The following is a 21,192-nucleotide window of genomic DNA, read 5'->3' on the forward strand; positions in this document are numbered from 1 at the left end:
GGCGGCAGCAGAGAGAGAGAAGAGGGAAGCACCATTTTTAAACCATCAGATTTCATGAGAACGCACTCACTATCACAAGAACAGCATGGGAGAAACCTCCTCCATGATCTAATCATCTCCCACCAGATCCCTCCCTTGACATGTGGGGATTACAATTGGAGATGAGATTTGAGTGGAGACACAGAGCCAAACCACATCAGGACTCCAGCAATTCTTTCTCTCACCTGCGCTATCTCTTATTCCCTTCTACTGTATCTACACCAACTAAAAGAAAAACACTTATTGGACACACAAGAACTGTCATCTTTTGCGTTTGCCCAGCTTTTCAGGGAAACCCTATGAAAGGGGTGCCTACACAGTCCCCACATCCTACCACCCTTCTTTCCCTCACTGCCACTCAAACCTGACTTCTGTCAATAGGGTCACAATGCCTTCTGCATGACCTCACTCAGCCCTGCCTCTGCCCATTGATCTGACCCCTAATTATGTGGTCACTGGAAGCTGCCCTCAGGTGACCTTGCCTAAAGGCACATGCAGCACACAGCCTGTGGAGCGTGGAGGAACCCACTGCAAGGTGGGTTTCCATTGGGGCCAACTGGGGTTAAAGAAGGGGTAGGAGGCAATAAAGAGGATTGCTTTCAGGGTGTAAGTGTAGGAGACAGGAATGTAGACAATAGATTTCAGCCTCCACTTTACTTTCTAGTGGTATTATTATTATTATTATTATTATTATTATTATTATTATTATTATCAGTATTATCATCACCATCATTATTTGCTCTGGTTTGAGTGTTTGTGTCTCTCCCCCAAAATTCATGCCGAAATCTAATCACCAGTGCAATAGTATTAAGAAGTGGAATGTTTGGGAAGTGATTAGGTCATGAGGGCAGAGCCCTCACAAATAGTTAAGACCCTTATAAAAGAGGTCCTAGAGAGCTCCCTTGCACTTTCTACCTTGTGAGGGTCCAGTTAGAAGCCACCCTCTGTAAGGAATGGGCTCTCACCAGACAACGAATCTGCCAGGGTCTTGATCTGGGACTTTCCAGTCTCTGTAAGTGACACATTTCTGTTGTTTATAAATGACTCATTCTAAGGCATTTTGTCATAGCATCACAAATGGACTAAGACATATTCGTCATCATCATCATTACTATCACAATAGTACTATTGCTGAGGCCGAGGGAGCAAAACCCTCACAGGCTCTGTGTTAAATTGTGTGACTTATTTAAAATATTTTACCAGAAACATTACTTTCATTCTAGGTCAGGATCACTAAACAAAAATAGATATCTATGTGGTAAAAGATTCAAATACTGATTGAAAGTTTCAAAGTGGAAACATTTAATCTCTACGTTTCCCCTGGACCAAGGGAAAACATCAGAAACACACTTAGTTCATTTACTGAGAGTTTCATGGAGTTGCCTAAGGACAGAGGTAAATGAGGAGCAAGAATGAAGACTTGATCTCAGGCTGAGGAGGGGGCTGGAGGAGGCCGCTTATGCACAGAGACACTGAGGATAGGCAGATTAGAGCATCCTCACCAGACCCCTCCCAACCCAGGAGGTGATACATGGGCTAAAATATTAAAGAAATTGTTCACTGATACCCTAACTTTGTTCCAAAACTAATTTGGCATTATCCTTGTGTGATGAGGATTTTCTAACAGATAGATGAATTTTTACACCCCCCCAAGAATGGGTAAGCAGGAAAACCCTCTCAGCATCTCCTCCCAGAAGAATGCTTACCTGTGACAATGCTGTCTCTTTTAGGATGCGATTGTGGACGGTATGTAATTAGAAGTAAAAGTGTGTTCAACCATAGTGTAAAATCAGAAATACATACTTATTGAGTTGCTGACATGACTTCCTAGTGGAAGAAGGTGGTACTCTTTCTCAAGTCTTTTCCTACCATAATCTTTGGGCTGAGAGAACTGGGATGAGCTAGAAAGACAAGCCGGTGCCAGCAATGATCTCGGTGTCCTAGGAGACCCCTGTGATTGGTCAATGTGTTGTTGACAGTTTCCAGGGTGGTGATGGGGAGGACAATGGAGAGACAGTGATCAACCCCAAGGCTTTAACTAAGCCCACAGCAGATAAATTTGTGGTTACTAACAAAGGAGTTTCCTTAGGGACAGGGTAGAAATATACCCAGATTGTCTGGGGGCAGTCCCAGTTTATGTCTGTTGTTCCAGTGTAACCATCAATAATAGGCCCCTAAGTATTTCTGTTTGGGTTATAAATTATCCTGTGAGCTTGCTTAGGGAGCACTGACCTTTACCCACTTGACCCACCATGACCCACCTGATGCAGATTTTCCCCCTTTGTTAGGAAAGTGCAATTCAGACAACCTTTTGTGCACGACCCTGTTCATGCTCTAAACCTCAAGCTCTTTTGCTGTCAAACACACAGAACTAGTTTATCTCACTAGAGATGTGTTCCTTTATTCAAAAAGTATTATCTTTCTTTTTTAGCAAAAAAGACTGTAAAATAAGCAAAAGTTTTAATTGTGGATAGAGTTCAAATCCCAGCTCAATCACTAGTTGTATAATCTGCATTGACTTGCTCAGAGAAAATGCCTATCTCAGGTAAAAGTTATGTCAACTAAGATACCACTTTCAAGATTCATGGTGCGTGATAGGTGTTCAAGAATGTTCATTCTTACTGGAGTGACAGAGGAGTTTCAATATTATTTTACTAAATTATGTAAACTTAAGTTATGCCAACATTGAATAAGTGAAATTCAGTGTGTTCCTACAATTTTAGGTCTTATCTAAGACCATCTTTCTCCCACACCCAAAATGGCCAAAGTTTCCCTACCAGACTCTAATTCCATGGGCCCTAATTGGCAAACTTGTCCTTATTAAGTTTTAAATTTTAGGGATTTTTTTGAGACATTCCAGGCCTTATGGAGAAAAGTAGTATCTTGTGTGATTTCAGGTATCCAGAAGTTGACTTAAAAGTTCTTCTTACAGGTTAGGTTCATTTGCATTTCTCTAATGACCAGTGATGATGAGCTTTTTTTCATATGTTTGTTGGCTGCATAAATGTCCTTTTTTAAGAAATGTCTGTTCACATCCTTTGCCCACTTTTTGGTGGGGTTGAAACTCTTGTGGTGATCCTAGTTAAAACACAACTCTCTGTGTGGGTAGGTATTGGGTAGCAATGGACTCCTCCTAAGATTTTTTTTTTTTTCTGAGACACGGAGTAGGAGGTTGACACTATAGCCATCACTAAATAAACAGGAGACACTGGAGCTTTGAAAGGTTGAATTATTTGCACAAGATCACTCAGTTAATGAATGGCAGAGCAAAAGCTTTGAAACCAGGGTTATCTGACTTTAGAGCTCTTTTATCCTTAGGTACAAAAAAAAAAAAAATTGTCTCTGTTTTTGCAAAGACCACAGCTTACATCAGAGCTTGGCTGATTTATCTGATGTCTACATCTCAGCAACAATCTAACTTTTGGCTTCTCAACACACACTGATTATTAATGTAGGGTGACCACTGTTAGAGAGTTCAAAAAGTATGCATCCCTGAGTTTCCTGCCTTCCTTCCTTCCTTCCTTCTTTTCTTCCTTCCTTTCTGCCTTAGTCCATATGGGATGCTATTAAAAAGTAATATAAACAGCGTGGCTTATAAAGAACAGAAGTTTACCTCTCACACTTCTTGAGGCTGGAAGTCCAAGGTCAAGACACCGGCATAGGTGTCTGGAGAGAGCTCGCTTCCTTCTCTGTGTTGTCACGTAGTGAAAGGTACAAACAAGCTCCTTCAGGTCTCTTTTTATAAGGGCAGCAATCCCATCACAAGGGCTTCAGCTCCATGATTTAATCACCTCCCCAAAGCCGCACCTTGTAATATCATCACCAGCACGGGGGTTGGCATTTCAACAGATGAATGGGGAGACACAAATATTCAAACATTTAGGCCACAGCACTTCCTTAACTCCTTCCTCCCTCCATCAGTTTATTCATTCATGTATTGATTCTTTCATTCAAATTTCATTTGTTTAAACAAATACGTGAGTACCTCACCTCTGCTTGGTACTGCTCCGGGACTATGGAAGTAAGGTAATCACACAGTGTCTGTTACTTTAGAAGCTCACAGTGTAGAGAAGGAGAGAGATGTAGAAACAATATAAAGCAACACAGATGTGGAGGGGAAAGAGACAAGGAGGAATTTCAGTGTTTTACCTTGTATACATTCTGCTGTTTAATTCCTTTACCGTAAGAATGCATTGCACTACATGGATTAAGAAATTCTTTGGCCCCGATGTGTCACCTAGTTGTAATCTATGCAAAACTTTGACATGGTAAGAGCCTGCCTAGAATTATCGCTTTTAACCAGGTAGCCAAAAAAAAAAAAAAAAAAAATCAAAAATTGAACTTGACGAAGGAAAAAAGGTAATTTCCATTTACAGAATTTCTTCTCCTTTTTTAGCTTCTAAAATGGGTGGTTTTCCAAAAAAACCATATGTTCTCATTTATAAGTGGGAGCTAGGCTATGAGTACAAAAAGGCATACAGAGTGATATGATGGATTTTAGAGACTCAGAAGGCGGCAGGGATAGGGATACGAAACTACATGTTAGGTACAATGTACTCTACTCAGGTGACAGGTGTACTAAAATCTCAGAATTCACCATTATATAATTCATCCGTGTAACAAATCTATCTGTACCCCAAAAGCTACTGAAATTTGAAAAGAAGAGAGAGAATTTAACCTCTCCTTAATGATTCATGAAGCACTTTCAGATCTTGAAATAATGTAATGTCAGTGGTATTAAATATTGGTTTATTTAATCCATAGATGTGTGGAAACAGGCAGTTGATAGAAAGTAAGCTTGCATGAACTCAAAATGCAATTTTAATCAAAATGCAATTTTAAAATAGCTGCCCTTACATGGTCTGGCATTAAAAATAAACTTTTTTATAGAATGGAAGAAATAAAAAAATTTTAAAGGGTGGTTTCCTTTTTATTTCCAAAGGGAAAGTTGATAGATGCAGGGACATGAAATGAATGAGGATAAATGAATAAATGGATGAATCCTTAAAATCACTATTTTATAATAATTTATTCTGGGGGAAAAAAAGGCACCAAACCTCAGAGCCATAAGCAGAAATGAAAATCCACCAGAAAATGCAAAATTACTGTGAAGCCTTTCTATTTGAACAGGAGGAGACTTGGATCTGTAATCATGAGTCCATAGATGGAACATTCTCAGGTTACACCCATGCCATAATTTGAACATTTGAATCAGGAATGCAAGCTTTTTCTTTCTAGTTGAATTGTTGTTGTTGTTGTTCTTCTTCTTCTTCTTCTTCTTTTTCAATTTTGCAGTGATTTACTTTAAGTGGAGTCATTTGCTCTTGAGAAGAAGCATCACCACTAAACGATGCTTTATTTTATTTCTGAAAGGCATTTGCAGGTAGCTCAGCAGATCTCTTTTGTCATTTTTGCATCACGCCTTTGTGTGCTTAGCCACATACATGCAGAAATTGGCTAAAATGAAACAAAAGTGCAATAAAATGCTGCTTCTGGATTTAAATATTAGTTACCCAAAATTATTTCAAAAAAGATCCATTTACTCTATGTATGTTCATTTTTTAAAATTTCAACTTACTTTAGATACAGTAGGTACATGCACAGATTTGTTACATGGGAATATTGTATTATGCTGTGGTTTGGAGTATGTATCTCATTACCCTGGTACTGAACATAGTACCAAATAGGTAATTTTTTAACCCAACTCCTCCCTCCACCCTCTAGTAGTTCACAGTGTCTATAATTCTCATATTTATGTCCATGTCTGCTCAATGCTTAGCTCTTATTTATAAGTGAGAACGTGCAATATTTGGTTTTCTATTCCTGTGTTAGTTTCCCAGCTGAATTCAAACACATTCCCAGATCACTTGTCCTCCTAAATTGATGTACACTGAAGAAAGAGCCACCTTCAGGCTGTACGGTTTTCGTATAATCCTGACCACTCATTTCCCATCATGAGACTGCTTTCCTTCTCTTTCTCCTTCTTGGATGTCTGATACGAACAGCCTCAGGTAAGCTACTAGTCCACCCAGAGGATGATGAGGTGGATGCCCTTGGAGCTGACGTAGGCCAAATTGATTCATCAGCCAAGGATGCACTGAAATATGGAATAACTGAACAGCCACATAGCTGAGAAAAAGCACAGCATGCACAACAAATTTCATTTTACAAATCAGGAGAGAGAAGCTTAAAGAAATTTAAAATTTTTTCCCAAGATTACCTTCTTCTAGTTGTCGCAATAGATACCAGACATAACTAACAATTGTGATAGGTAACATTAATAGCAGGCATCACAGCTTACAAACCAATTCCATGTGAACCAAAGCAATGGCAACGACAACACTAATACTAATAAGAAATAATGCTAACCACTTTCTCTTTACCAGACATCACAGCAAAGATGTGTCGTGTTTCAACACATTATCTCCCATGTACTCCTCAGAACAATATTTCTGGGGCAGGTATTTTTAGCCCTGTCTTACATATGAGACTAAGAAATGGCATCACTTGCCCAAAGTCACAAGGATTGTATGTGATGAAGCCTAGATTCAAGCTTAAAGTTGGTTTCATTGCCAATATTACGCTCTTAGCAAATACTCAACAATACCTGAAATAGATTTACTTACTAAGTTATATACAAAAAGGAACAGTTTTAAATATGTGTATGTCCCATGCAACACTTGGGACAAGCTTATACTACAAGATTATTCATTGTTTATCTGATGTTCAAATTTAACTAGAGGTCTCACATTTTCCTGGCAACCTTCTGCATATGTTAGCATGGGCCAGGTTACGATGTGGTGAAAACAACGTTCAAATCTTGGTATCCTAAAAGAGCAAACATTTAATTCCCAATTCTGTTACAAATGCATCATGGCCACAGGGCTGCACTGCTCACTGTGGTTGCTCAGCCCCCACTGGTAGAGCGGCCACCACCTTGACTACTGCCTGATTGTGAAAGATAGATGATTGATGATAGATGACATAGATAGATGATAGATAGATGATAGATAGATAGATAGATAGATAGATAGATAGATAGATAGATAGACAGATGGCTAATAGAATATAGATGATAGAGGATAGATTACATAGATGATAGACAGATACATAGCTATAGATATGGATGTAGATACAGATATGGACATATACCTGTATCTATATATGTATCCTTCTTCTGAGACATTAGGAGCATCTGTGACTCACATAGCTCACATAGGAAAACCTGTTGCCAATAACTATAGTTGTGGTGGATGGAGCATGAATTAGAAACCAAGTTTCCTAATCCTAGTTAAGTATGCCTTCCATCACAAGGCCATGGCTTCAACAGACATAAACTCTAATGGAAATCCTTCATACTCACTGTTTTCTTATGGTTGTTGGTCATTCTCTCTCTGGCTCTCTAGACCTGCTCTCTGTAGGACTAAGGTCAACCTCCTGCATGTCATGTCATTCTCTTTCCAGCCTAGCTCACTGAGCATAGGAAGGCAGGTGCCTACTCCATGTCTCGGCTTTGGCACTGAAAGGATCACAAACTATGAAAGAACTCACACTTCAGAGAATATGGAAGGCACCGTATTCAGGAATCAGAATACTCAGGACATCACTGTAGTTATCTATTCATTAAATACTTATTGACTAATTTCTACTCAATACTTGTAAAGTTTTGCCCTGTCAAGAAGAAGCAAGGTGCTTTAGAAAGCTTTTATGGAGAGCATGTGGAGGGAAGTGAATTTTATATACCTATATATTCTGGCACAGTCAGAAGAGACTACTACAGCAGTCAGTGAGCTTTTCCTGTAAAGGACTAGGTAACGAATTCTTTGGACTTTGTGGACGATGTGATCTCTGTCATAACGACTCACCTCTGCCTGTGTATGATGAAAGCAGCCATAGATAATGTGTAAATGAGCGTGGCTGTCGACCTCCAGAACTTTATTTATGGACACTGAAATTTGAGTTTCATATAATTTTCATATATCACCAAAAATTTGGTTTTGAATTTTTAAAAATAATTTAAAGATGTAAAAACTGTCCTAAGTTCGCGCGTCATGCCAAAAGAAGCAGAGCCAGTTTTGCCTGTGGACTATCGTGTGCTAAACAAGATGAATTCTAGTAACTTTTTTTAAACAGGATTTTACTTTTTTGTTTCTTTCCGCCTTCTTCCCTTAAAGGATATGAGAGAAAGGATAGATTCCATGAATGTGAAGACATGGGTGGTGTCTGCAGGTGCCAAAAAACCCACGGCTGCTCTATCCTTCCTGCACAGTGCAAAAGCCAGTACAAACACTGCTGTAGGCTGTAGCTGCAACAGCTGAAGGAGCCTCAGGGTAGCCCAGGAGAACCACAGCCCCTGACTTCTGCTTAATAAAGGCATCACCACTTATGTGGACCCTCTTTCTGAGAACATGTTTAACTTTTAGGCCATTGGACCAGAGGCGGGAGAATGTAGAATCTGGGTTTGGTGACACCACTAACTCCCTGATTGATTTTGGATAAGGTCTTTCTTTTCCTAGATTTCAGTTTCTTCACCTCTAACCACTGAAATGGTTATTCTCTAAGACACCTGTATGCTGTTTATATGTCTGTGAATCTATGGATTTTTGGATGAAGGCTGTGTGTATGGGTATGTGTGTGTTGGCTATAAGTTAAAAAGTTCCAGAGGTTTTGTTTTTGTTTTTATTTTTAAGACAGGGTCTCACTTTGTCTCACAGGCTGGAGTGCAATGGTGCAATCATGGCTCACTGCAACCTCAAACTACTGGGCTCAAGTGATTCTCCTACCTCAACCTCCCTAGGAGCTGGGACAGCAGGCATGCTCCACCCTGCCTGGCTAATTTAAAAAAAATTTTTTGTAGAGATAGGATCTCTCTATGTTGCCAGACTGACCTCAAGCGATTCTCCCATCCAAAGTGCTGGGATTACAAGAGTGAGCTACCACACTCAGCTCTCACAGAGATTTTGTTCTCACTTGTTTATATCCTTGCCCCTTAACAGCTCTTGGGTATCAAGTGATGGATCCCAGTTGATTATTAAACAGCCAGGAAAATAAGTTGGCCTTCTACAGAAATACTTAACTTGACACTTAGGCATTAACACGTAGAATCAGAACTCAGACATTACTGAAATCAACTCATTGATTTACGGAGGATCAAGATTTAGAGAGACAGTGATTATTTTCTTCTCTCCAAAGGCATCTTTCCAAATATCAAGATTTCTTTAGAACCATTTTCTTAGAACCTAAGGAATGGTTTTCAGCATAGATAAGATCAAATTTTACAGGGGAAGACTGCTGATTAGACTGGCAAGTCCAAATTCAGCAGTAACTCAATGTCTCCCATTTTGAAACAGTCCAAAAACAATTTCTTAATCATCTTTTCTCTTAGCAGCTTCCCTTACTGTACCAAATTGAACCCTCATACACCACTGATGGGAATGCAAAATAGTATGGCTACTCTGGAAGACAGTTTGGCAGTTCCTTGTGAAGTAAAATATACACTTACCTAATGACTCAACAATCCCTCACATGCGTATGTATCATAGGGGAATGAAAATGTACGTTCAAACTGAAAACATGTATGTAAATGTTTCTAGCAGTTCTACCAATAATTGTCCCAAATTGTAAGCCACACATCTGTCTTTTGATGAGTGAATTGACTGTAGAACATCATGTAATGAAAGATTACTCAGCAACAAAGAGGAATAAATGATTGATGCATACAATAACTTGGATGAATCGTAAAGGCCTGTTGCTGAATTAAGGAAGCCAGACATAAAGGCTAGAGATTGCATGACTCCATTTATATGACACTAAAGTCAAAACTGTAGGCTCAGAAACCAGATCAGCGGCTGTCGGGGTTTCAGAGTCACAGGAAGGGTTTGTCTGTAAACGGTGATGTGGTTTGGCTGTGTCCCCACCAAAATATCTTGAATTCCCACGTGTTGTGGGAGGCACCCAGCAGGAGGTAATTGAATCATGGGGGCAAGTCTTTCCCATGCTGTTCTCCTGATAGTGAATAAGTTTCATGAGAGCTGATGGCTTTAAAAAGGGGAGTTTCCCTGCACAAGCCCTCTTCTCTTGTTTGTCACAATGTAAGACATGCCTTTTGCCTTCCACCATGACTGTGAGGCCTCCTCAGCCACGTGGAATGTAAGTCGAATAAACCTCTTTCTTTTATAAATTGCCCAGTCTCGGGTATGTCTTTATCAGCAGTGTGAAAATAGACTACCACAAAGAAACTGGGGATGAAAGCAACGTTCCATATAGAAGTGTGGCAATGAACACAGAGCTCTGCATATGCAAATCCCTCAGAACTAAACACAACAAACTTTGAATTTTACCATATATAAAGTAACCTGATGGGAAGAAAAATAGAATGCAGATTGTGACAAATAAATCTAACTGTATTAAAAAAATTAATGATATGACCACACTGATATGGTTAGGCTTTTTGTCCCCACCCAAATCTCACCTTGAATTATAATCCCCATAATCCCCACATGTCCAACTTGGTGGAGGTAATTGAATCATGGGACTGCTTTCCCCCATGCTGTTCTCATGATAGTGAGTGAGTTCTCATGAGAGCTGATGGTTTTATAAGGGACTCTTCCCCCCTTGCTTGGCATTTCTCCTTCCTGACACCTTGTGAAGAAGGTGCCTTGCTTCCCTTTTGCCTTCTGCCATGATTGTAAGTTTCCTGAGGCCTCCCCAGCCACACAGAACTGTGAGTCAACTAAACCTCTTTCTTCTATAAATTACCCAGTCTCAGGTATTTCTTCACACCCGAGTGTGAGAACAGACTAATACACACACTAAAGTGGAAGGGGAAGAAAGGAATTGACTTAAGTAACATTGAAAGACTATTTTGATCGAGTACTACAAAGATGAAAAGGCTTTATGTTGTCTTTCATCTGCACTGCATTCCAATTGTTAGATTTATTTCTAACAGCAGTTGTGTTACCAATTTTAAAACAATGTATATCCTAATGATGAACAAATAAAAAAATTATAAATAATAAGAGGCAGGTTTAGTAAACAGGTTATAAGTAAGGAAATGGGAAAGGCAGAATGAACACTGTGATTTTGGATTGCAGTTGAAGATATTAATGTGGAGCATGGATTTTTTAAAAAATGTATACACACACACACACACACACATATATATACACACACAACAAACGTGTGTATGAGTGGATGAATTAATGTTCACATGTATGTTTCCTAAATCTAACCTCTTAGGAAAACAAGAAACAGTGACACCTCAGTAGCAATGAGTAGACCTGGTGCTCAGGTCTTGTTTCTAAGTGCTATGTTTCAGTAAATGGACCCAGAACCCTTAAAGAATCAATTCATGGGTATTGGTTTCCAAGTACTATGTTTAAGTAAACGGATCCAGAATCCTTAAAGAACCAATTCATTCCTGTACTGGGACAGAGAAAATATAAGATAAACATGGAACACCTTGTAATGTCAGAAAGTAAGGAAATGCTCAAAGAAAAAGCATAAAGGCAAAAGAAACCTGAAAGAGCTCCCAATGGCCAAACTTGAACCAACCTAGTAAAAAAGTTTTGAGTTATAACCCAAAGGATAAAATAAATAGCCATGAGTCATATTTGATATGAACAAATAACCAAATCAGTAAGGGACAGCTCTTCATTAATGAATGATTAATGAAGGAAGGGGCAATGAGGAAATAGAATATTAACAGTAAAACACCACACTAATAATTACTACAGGCAAGATCCATCCTTAAACAGTGAAAGTTTAAGCAGAAATAGGATATTTGCATAATTGCAAAGTATCTCCCCCAAGTTATTTAGTACTTTCAAAGAGAAACAATAGCTATGTAGAGAAAAATCCTAGCAGACACCACCTTAACCAAGAGATTAGTGATTTTGTGAAAGCATTTTTCTAAGATTCGAAAAACTACAAAGTGCTCAAAAACAAAATATTGGGGGTAGTAGGTCAAAGTAACACAAAGGTTAACAGAAAGAGTTCCTGATGGCCAAAGCTGGAATATTTGAGCAACAACAAAAAAAGTATCATAGTCTCTGATTATTACCTGATGTATAAAATAATATCCATAAGATTCTATCGATATAAATAAGTGATTCAATAAATAAATGAGGAGAAGAGGCAAATTTCCCATACAGAAAAATTGCAAATAACTTATGTAGATACACCACTTCGAGGAAGTGGAGTCTAATTCCCCACACCTTAAGCATGGCCTAAGCTTAGGGACTTGCTTACAAAGAGTACAGCGTGGAGCAAGTAAGTTCCCTGGAGGAGACACACTACCTTAGCCAGGGGATCAAGGTTAACATAATCAGAATAGGTTTGAAAATGAAAGTTGTATTAGATAGAAATAACGCTGCAGCAGAGTGAAGCAGGTGCTTCAGCAAGAGAGGACTGAGCGTGCTGCAGTGGATTTTCCTTAGGGGTATTTATGGAACTTAAGGCAGAAGCTTAAGGGTAATTTGGACCGTATTAGTCACGTAGGTCATGATAAATACATTTGTAGATGTTTTGGTGCCCTGATGTCAGCAAGAGTTGCACAATGAGTTTCATGCATGCATTCCAGAAATGTATGGGAATTCTAGTTACTGACAAAGCTTTGGGAAAGAAACCAACTTGAAATAATAGGGAAATCTAATTACTTATGAATTCATATGTTACCGGAAAGGAGTCTGGATTCATACCCCAAAAGAGGATTTTTGGATCTCGTGCAAGGAAATTCAAGGCGAGTCCGTAGAGTAAAGTGAAAGCAAGTTAAGCAAGTTTATTAGGAAAATAAATAAATAAAGGAATGGCTATTCCATAGACAGAGCAGCCCTCAGGGCTGCTTGCCCGTTTTTATGGCCATTTCTTGATTATATGCTAAACAAGAGGTAGATTATGCCCCCCCTTTATAGACCATATAGGGTAACTTGCTGAGGTTGCCACGGCATTTGTAAACTGGTCATGGTGCTGGTGGGAGTGTAGCAGTGAGGACGACCAGAGGTCACTCTCATGACCATCTTGGTTTTGGTGGGTTTTAGCCGGCTTCTTTACTGCAACCTGTTTTATCAGCAAGGTCTTTATGACCTTATCTTGTGCCAATTTCCTACCTCATCCTGTGAATAACAATGCCTTAACCTCCTGGGAATGCAGCCCACTAGTTCTCCCACCTCAGACTCTCGAATAGGTGGGACTACAGGTGCATGCCACAAGGCCCGGCTAATTTTTAAATTTTTTTAATTTTTTGTAGAGGTGGAAACTTGCCATATTGCCCAGGCTGGGCTCGAACCTTCGGTTCAAGCAATTCACCTGCCTTGGCCTCCTAAATTGCTGCGGTTGTATGTGTGAGCCACTGTTTTCCCTGGAAGGTGGTCCCTGAGATTGACTGACTATTCCATTTAGAGAGTACTATGTTGTACACCATAAACGCATACAAGTTTTCACTTGTCAATTAACAGATAAATGAATATTGTGAAATATGTAAATAAAAGATAGGAAAGACAGTGTTAGCTAATGAAAGCCAATAGGGCCAACACCATGGGGCAGAAACTCAGATCAACATATTCCAAAATCTGGCTATTTATTTTAGGCTATTTATTTATTTAGTATTTCCAGAGCACCTTGCACTGAAAGAAAAACCTTAGACTGCGTGATCTTGGGCAAGTTATTTAACCTAGCTGAGTTTCAGTTTCTACATCTGTGAAACGGAGTCTATAAACCAAAATGGGTTTAAGGATTAAATACGTTATGTGAATAAAATGCTTTGCAAACTTTCAAACATAATATAAGTTTAATTATAATTTTCTCCTACCCAGTGCCTACCCCTTCATGGGAAACATATCTTTCTTTAATCAGTCCTAATGATAATAATCAATTATGTGGACTTGAGTAATGTTTGCTGTCATTTGGACTAAAGGAGCCATGCTTCAGATCCCGCGCCTGGGTTCTTTGGGGGGCTCGTCCATCAGCTTCTCCTTACTTTACAGCAAATGGTGAAAGCCCTGCCGGGTCCTCTGAAAGGCTCACAATTCGGTGTTCCGCGCTTCAGACAGATCCCAGGTCTTTCAAAATGGAGGGCCCTAGTGATGCCTGAGAAATGGAAAGACGTTTGTATGAAGCCAAAAGTCTGAGGAGGAAAGCAGGAGAGCTCACCATGCAGACGGAATCTCCACCTTTCCCAGCTAAACACTAACAGCAAGTGGGTTTGATTGCAAGGCCTCAGCTTCTCCTCCCTTCGCCCTCTCAATCTCCCATAATTTCCCGTTGTTGTTGATATAACTACTGACCAAATCATCTTTCCTCCCTCAGGAATAAACAGGCGTTGGTTCATGTGTCAGGGGTGCAGTAGGATCAATAACTATCGCCTGGTCCATCTCTCCAGGCACCCCTGCTCCCCTACCCCACATGACCTGGCCCAACTCTCACAGTCTGTTAAGACAGAAGCCCTGTTCAGGCAAACTGAAGTCACCACTGTGATGAGTGGCACCAAGTCTCTGGTCAGGGCAAATACAAAGAATCTTTGTCCCCACCCCAGTTTATACTGATCACATGAGTCAATAGATTTGGTCCTCAAATCATCCAATTTATTGGGGGAAAGCAGAGAGTAGAAGATAGTGACCTAACAGGACTTTTTTTTTTTTTTTTGGACTCTGTCGCCCAGGCTGGAGTGCAGTGGCGCCATCTTGGCTCACTGCAAGCTCCGCCTCCCGGGTTCACGCCATTCTCCTGCCTCAGCCTCCCCAGCAGCTGGGACTACAGGCACCAGCCACCACGCCCGGCTATTTTTTTTGTATTTTTAGTAGAGACGGGGTTTCACCAGTTAGCCAGGATGGTCTGGATCTCCTGACTTCGTGATTCGCCCGCCTCGGCCCTCCAAAGTGCTGGGGTTACAGGCCTAAGCCACTGCGCCCGGCCCTTAGCAGGACTTTTAACATCATGAAGACACAGCAGACACTTACAGAGGAATTTCTTTTACCTTTTCAGTAAGTTATTTTGGGGTGGAAAGATGACCTCTGAGTAGCCCCCGAATCCTTAACCTTCCAACTGTTGTTGACTTAGGGAGAGGAAAAAGCAAAATAATGATAGTAAGAAAGGGCCATGATGTTGGTATTTACCGGGTAGTACTTGGAAGATGGCAAAAAGAGCAGTGAAGAAAACGTGGAGTCTCATCGTTGAACAGCTGAGGTTCTTGAAGACCTGATGGGAAGAAACAAGGAGATAAAGTTAGACGGCTGAGGTTCTGTCAGAGGGACTTGCAGTGATGTGAAGATTATACAGAGATCAACATCTCACTACTCCAAGATCCTGCTCCTCCATGACAGCAGTGTCCACCTCTCCTGCTCCCTAATTCCCAGCTGACACTTGCCCTGGTTTTCCTCAACACGTGGGTATGATGCTGTCCTCTGACCACCTCATAGGAGAATGGTTTAAAGGTGAGGTAGAGGCCTGTAGGCAAGTAGTGGGGCCAAGAGTCAAGCTGTCATTACAATAGAACAAGGAGGGTCCTTCACAAGTGAGGAAAGTAATTGGAAAAGATTTTGAGGCAAGTCGGCTAGATGTTTCAGACTTCTTAAAAGGATAATCCAATATGGCAGTTGTTTAGTTACAACCTCCCTAGAGAATCTTCATTAACGGAAGAAATAATTAGTTTAAAGTTAATGGAAAAATAAACCCAGGTCATCCCTAGAATTTGAATGTTATAATTTGCTTGTACTTAAACATACTATTCTTCTAATTTTAAAAAATAACACTTACATATTACAAAATTCCAAATAATAGAGAACTGTAAAAAAAAAAAAAAATGAAGGTAGAAAACCCCCATAGCTTCTCCCTTCAACTATAACCACCATTTACCATTCAAAGCATTTTAATTCATTCCCTTTGCAAATAAATATGCCCAGGCTAGTCTTAAACTTCTGGGATCAAGCAATCCTCCTGCCTTTGTCTTCCAAACTGCTGAGATTACAGGCAGTAGCCACTGCACCAGGCCATTAGCACTTATATATGTAAAATACATACAGAATATAAACCACTACAAAACGTAAAAACAGTCCATCTTGATGTAACTTACCATACTATGGATTTGTTTTAAAAATGAGGTAAAGGTCATTAAGAAAATGAAAGCATGAAAGAAGTCTTTTAAAATTACAAAAACTCAAAACTGAGTAAAGAAAACTTTGGAAGGAATGAAAACAATTGGAAAACAACTTCAGGAAAAAAATGTAAAATAGAAACAACACAAGAACAATTTGTGCCCTCTAAAAAACAGAGGTTAAAGTCAGGAAAAAAAATTTTTTTTTTTGAGATGAAGTCTCACTCTGTCGCCAGGCTGGAGTGTAGTGGCACGATCTCGGCTCACTGCAACCTCTGCCTCCCAGGTTCAAGTGATTCTCCTGCCTCAGCTTCCCGAGTACCTGAAACTACAAGCGTGCGCCACCATGCGTAGCTAATTTTTGTAGTTTTAGTAGAGACGGGGTTTCACCTTGTTGGCCAGGCTGGTCTCCAACTCCTGACCTCACGTGATCCACCGGCCTCTGCCTCCCAAAGTGCTGGGATTACAGGCATGAGCCACCATGCCCAGCCAGGGAAATATTTAAAAACAAATTAAGCAAAGATTATAAAAGTTTTTTGGAGTAACACAGTTCCCAAAACGATCACGATCCACATCAATCTGTGCCATGTTGACATCCCCACATCAGGGCCCTTCCTTGTGTTTGAGGAATCTGCAACACAGACAGAGGTGCAAGGGTCACTGGGGAGGCACAGAGGTGGAGGGAGGAAGGGCTCCCTGGGGTCATGCGCGTCTCGGAGAGGTCCTTGGGTCCTGGAAGGTGACCTTGGGCCCCTGAGCTCCTGAAAGTCAGGTCTACTCAGATGTCAAGGCACTGAGCCCTGTGTGCTGCTCTCTGCTGAGGGGTTATCTGTCCACAGAGAGTGTCTGTAAGTGTCATGGAGGAAGAACTGAACCTGGGTGCTCACACAGGCACCTTCTGGGGGCTGGTTCCCTGGACAGCAAAACAGACACAGAGAAATGGGGGAATTTCGAGGATTCCAGGATCAACAGGCAGAGTCCCATGCCCCTGGGCCCTAAGAGGAGCAGGCGTGCTCATAACACAGGGTGGGGGTGGTGACCCCGCCTTGCCACCCAGATCCTCTGTGCCTTCCAGACAGAAGAGCTGCACGTTGAATATGCATAGCTTCCTGGAGCACGTCATTGTTATTGCCTAATAAGACCTGGTCTTTCTAGCATCCCCACTGGACCTGTCTTTGCATTATAATTTTTCAAATTATGCTTTGGTAAGATACAAATTTCTCATGTTCAGATATTCTAGCATAAAAGGGTTACAGAAGACATACATTTGAAAGAGTGAAAAACAGTGTATATGTACACACACACACACACACACATTCATATGTGTACCTTATTTCAAGATCGAAAAATATATTTAAAAAACAGAGGCTCCCTAAATCAGGCCCTCAACCCCTCCTAAGTGAGCATCATCCTGAAATGTCTTCAGGGGTTTGTTTTGTTGGCATTTGGCACAGATACAGAACCACTGATGACCAAGCCAGTGCTCTCCACATACAGAAACCTCCCACCTCATCTTGAAAAATGGGGCCATGAGGCCATCCCAGACCCCCACAGAGGCTGAAGGACCCCTGGGACTGGAGGCCCCCAGACCCCCACAGAGGCTGAAGGACCCTGGGGACTGGACACATTTCTGCGCTTCTTGGATCCTGCCATGTCCTCTGCTTGATGCCAGGACCGACTGAGTGCTCACTGGCCTGCAATACTGGGCCGAGTGGGCTGCTTGCTTGTGTGACAAGGAACCAGGGGTGCCTCCATCCCTCTCACACCTTTCCCAGGAGGCCTGAACTGGGGGGGATTCATGTCAACCCTAGTGTCTCCTCAGGATGAACTAGTGATGCTCCCTGTTGGCCTCAAGAGGCTGGGTGGACGGAGCTAGGTCCCCCCAAATGAGATGTTGGTGAGCTGAAGTGTCACTGCAGACAGATAACAGAGTGCACAGCCCTTGGAATCCAGCACATGGTGGTCTGCCCAGCACCTCAGTGTCTCCCTCACTAAGCAGTCTGTGGAGGGTTCAGCCCAGCAGGCTCAGGGGCTGCTATGGATTGGGTGTCTGTTTCCTGGAGGATGTTCTCAGGGCATCCTTCACTTACCTTCAGAGGTCTCTAAAATAAACTAAAAATGTCCCAACAGTTCAGGGCATTCTTCCTGGGCTTCCTGGTTTTCCTGATGGGACAAGAAGAAAGTGAGTGTAGCCATGAAGAACATGGGCACGTGTCTGCTTCCCTCATCATTCTGCCCGCTGCACACTCATACTTCTTCTTCCACATTTGTCTTTTCTGTTGCTTCTTCCGCAGGTGCAGAGGAAGGACTTGCTGACATCTGTGAGAAAGAGAACAACTGTGCATGTCCAGAGACGCCAGTGCAGGAAAAGTCCTATCTGTTAAGGGGGTGCCCAGAGCAGACCCAGATGTCACTGGGGGTCTCTCCAGTGGGGTGGGGTCCAGCTCTTCCGGCCCCAGCCCAGCCCCCTCCCTGGACCATGAAGGGTTGTTCAGCAAGATTCAAAGCTGCAACCTGGGGGCCAGTAAACAGGGCAATGCCAAGGCAGTGGGCAGGAGGGCTGGAGAGGGATTTTATCGACACTGAAGACCCGAGGACCTCAACTGTGGGATGAGACCAGGTCCTTCAGGAGAACAATCACAAAAGAGGGAAAGAGGAAAAGGACCAGAGCTAAAAAAGGAGCTCATGAGTCAGAAAGAGGATAAAAAAGAGAGAGCATATAAGAGGAGATCAATTACCGCTGGTGGCTGCCTGTAATGGTGGAGTCTTCCAATTCTGTGAAGCAAGCATCAGAGTGTCCGGAGGAGCAGCAGTGATGGGGTGGCCATAAGAAGGAAAGGGGAGAGTTAGAGTCGAGAGAACCACTAAGACCCTGCTGTTCCAGGGCTGTGGAGCCACCCCAGAGCCTCTGATGTGCTCATTTCTGGAGCCTTCTCCACAGCCTGTATCATTTATCATTTCTTCTGTGCTATGAGGGAGGGACCGCTGACTTCCCACATACTTTCTCAGCCCTCACATTCCATAACTGAGCCAAGGGAGGGGAAACCATGTCATTCTGTTCCTCCAAGAGTCAGCCACCCTTTTCACAACGTTGTGCATGACGTGGAATTCCCTCCCTCCTCCTCCTATAGGGCCTGCTTCTGTTCCCTCACCAGTCCCATTTCCTTTCCCTCTGTGGACCTCCACTGGTCCTACTGTTCTTCAAAAGAAGAACATCGGAAAGAAGGTCAAGGCTGCACTGCCAAGGGCCTCCAACCAACCCACGGATCGCACCCTGGGTCGGCAGCACCTCCCACAGGCCTGGAGTTGTGTTGGGGCCTGTGGGAGGCAATGATGGCCGATGTCACAGATACAGTGACTGTTCTATGCCTGGAATGACCTTAGAGACTTGGGAAATATTCAGCCCTCAAAAGAATCCCACCAGCATCTGAATATTTGGAAACAATGGAACAGAATTCAAAGTAAAGCCCCTTGTCCCAGTTGCCTTAATCTGCAGGTGAGGCCAGCAGTTGTCAGCACAGAAATGACGGGTCCCTCTCAGGGTTTGCCTGAGCTGTGGGAAGACCAAGAGGGAGGGCACCTGGCAGTCCTGACACAGAGAACAAGCTGGGCCGGACTGGAGTGTGGGGACAAGTATGAGGCTGCTGGGCCAGAGAGGAGGGTGTGACAAGACAAATGACCCCTGTGCCAGCTGCCCAGAGGCTCTGCCCTGGGCCCAGTGGATTCCAGGGACCAGGCTACAGGGAGGTGAGAGCCACTGCCTACAGCAACACAGCAGCCCCTCCACATATATCCCTTAGGATTCCTGCCAGCCACAGAGGGCCTTGAGCAACAGCTGGACTTGAGCCTCTCCAACGAAAGCCAATTTAGGTTTCATTCAAAGCCCAAGGATTTGGGATTGGATGGGACTGGGTGAGGAGTGGAGGCCAAAAACGTGCTCAATCATGTGTTCTGCCCTCAGGACTTCAGGATGCTGGGGCACACGCAGGAATCCCACAGGAAGGATTCCCCAAGTCATCCAACCCAGGGTGCACCCTTAGAGCAGGAGCAGATGGTGAGGACAGGACAGGAAGGTGCTGTTGCAGGTCCCGAGAGTGTAGAGAAAGACAGTGGGCTCCTTTCACCTCCTGGCACACGTATGAAGGACTTTGTCTTCTGGATCACGTAGCACTCGTAAGGGGCTGTGTCCCACCACACACTCAACTTCACACCTCCATACTCATCTTGTGATCTCTATTCACAAAAAATGCTACCTCATCAAAACCCAGGGCTCTGGTGTTTGCTGTGGCAAAGGCAGGAATGGTCTGGTCCTCTGCAAAATGTAATCTTTAAACACCAGAGCAAGAAATGATGGTGACAAACACAACTCGCACAAAAGCCATGAGAACACAACTCTTACAACTTTCTCATTAAGATACAAAAACAAAAAGAAAAAAAAAAAGAAAAAGAAACCCAGGTCAGACTTCTATACCTGTTTCCTTTTATATTTAGTCACTTCACTGATCCCATCCTAGGCTCCAAAACAAGTGTAACCCAATCCCCAAGAACCCTCTCTCACTGGTCAACCCTGGAGTGTTGGTCCCTACCTGACCAGTCTATTTCCTCCTGGACGGATCCAGAGGTGGAGCCCATGTAGAGAGACACAAACATCAGCACGACTGCTCTGTCCACTGTGATTTTCCCTGGGCTCTGTGAACTCAGGGGCCTTTATGAAGGTACTGCTTACAGTTGTGAGCCTTCAGGTGAGACAGAGGACCTGAAATAATCCCTTTCAACTGTTCACTGACACTGGCTCATAGCATCTCTTACCTCCAATCTGAGAACCTGAGATTCCAGCCTTGATGCACATGCACTGAGTTAGGTGGGTGCAGTGAACAGAACCTGGGCCAGACTCACAGCAGCTGCTTCCCAGGTGATTCTGGGAGAATGGAGATGCTCTCTTAAGAGTAGACATTTGGCAACTGGGAACTTCTAGCATGGCTCTTGTGAGGAGGTTTTGAATTTTTTCATTTATTTAAATATGAATGGGCACATATGCCACTGAGGACCACATTGGAATGCACAGG

At 42.4% G+C, this 21,192-nt stretch overlaps 1 pseudogene; it reads right to left on the minus strand.

Moving 5' to 3' along the window:
* LOC116470586 (ubiquitin carboxyl-terminal hydrolase 17-like protein 6) overlaps positions 1–17,249 on the minus strand; it is an 18,860-nt pseudogene extending 1,611 nt beyond the window's left edge.
* Between the last annotated feature and the right edge of the window lie 3,943 nt (positions 17,250–21,192).

Source organism: Hylobates moloch, unplaced genomic scaffold (assembly GCF_009828535.3).
Source record: "Hylobates moloch isolate HMO894 unplaced genomic scaffold, HMol_V3 SCAFFOLD_6, whole genome shotgun sequence".
Lineage (NCBI taxonomy): Eukaryota > Metazoa > Chordata > Mammalia > Primates > Hylobatidae > Hylobates > Hylobates moloch.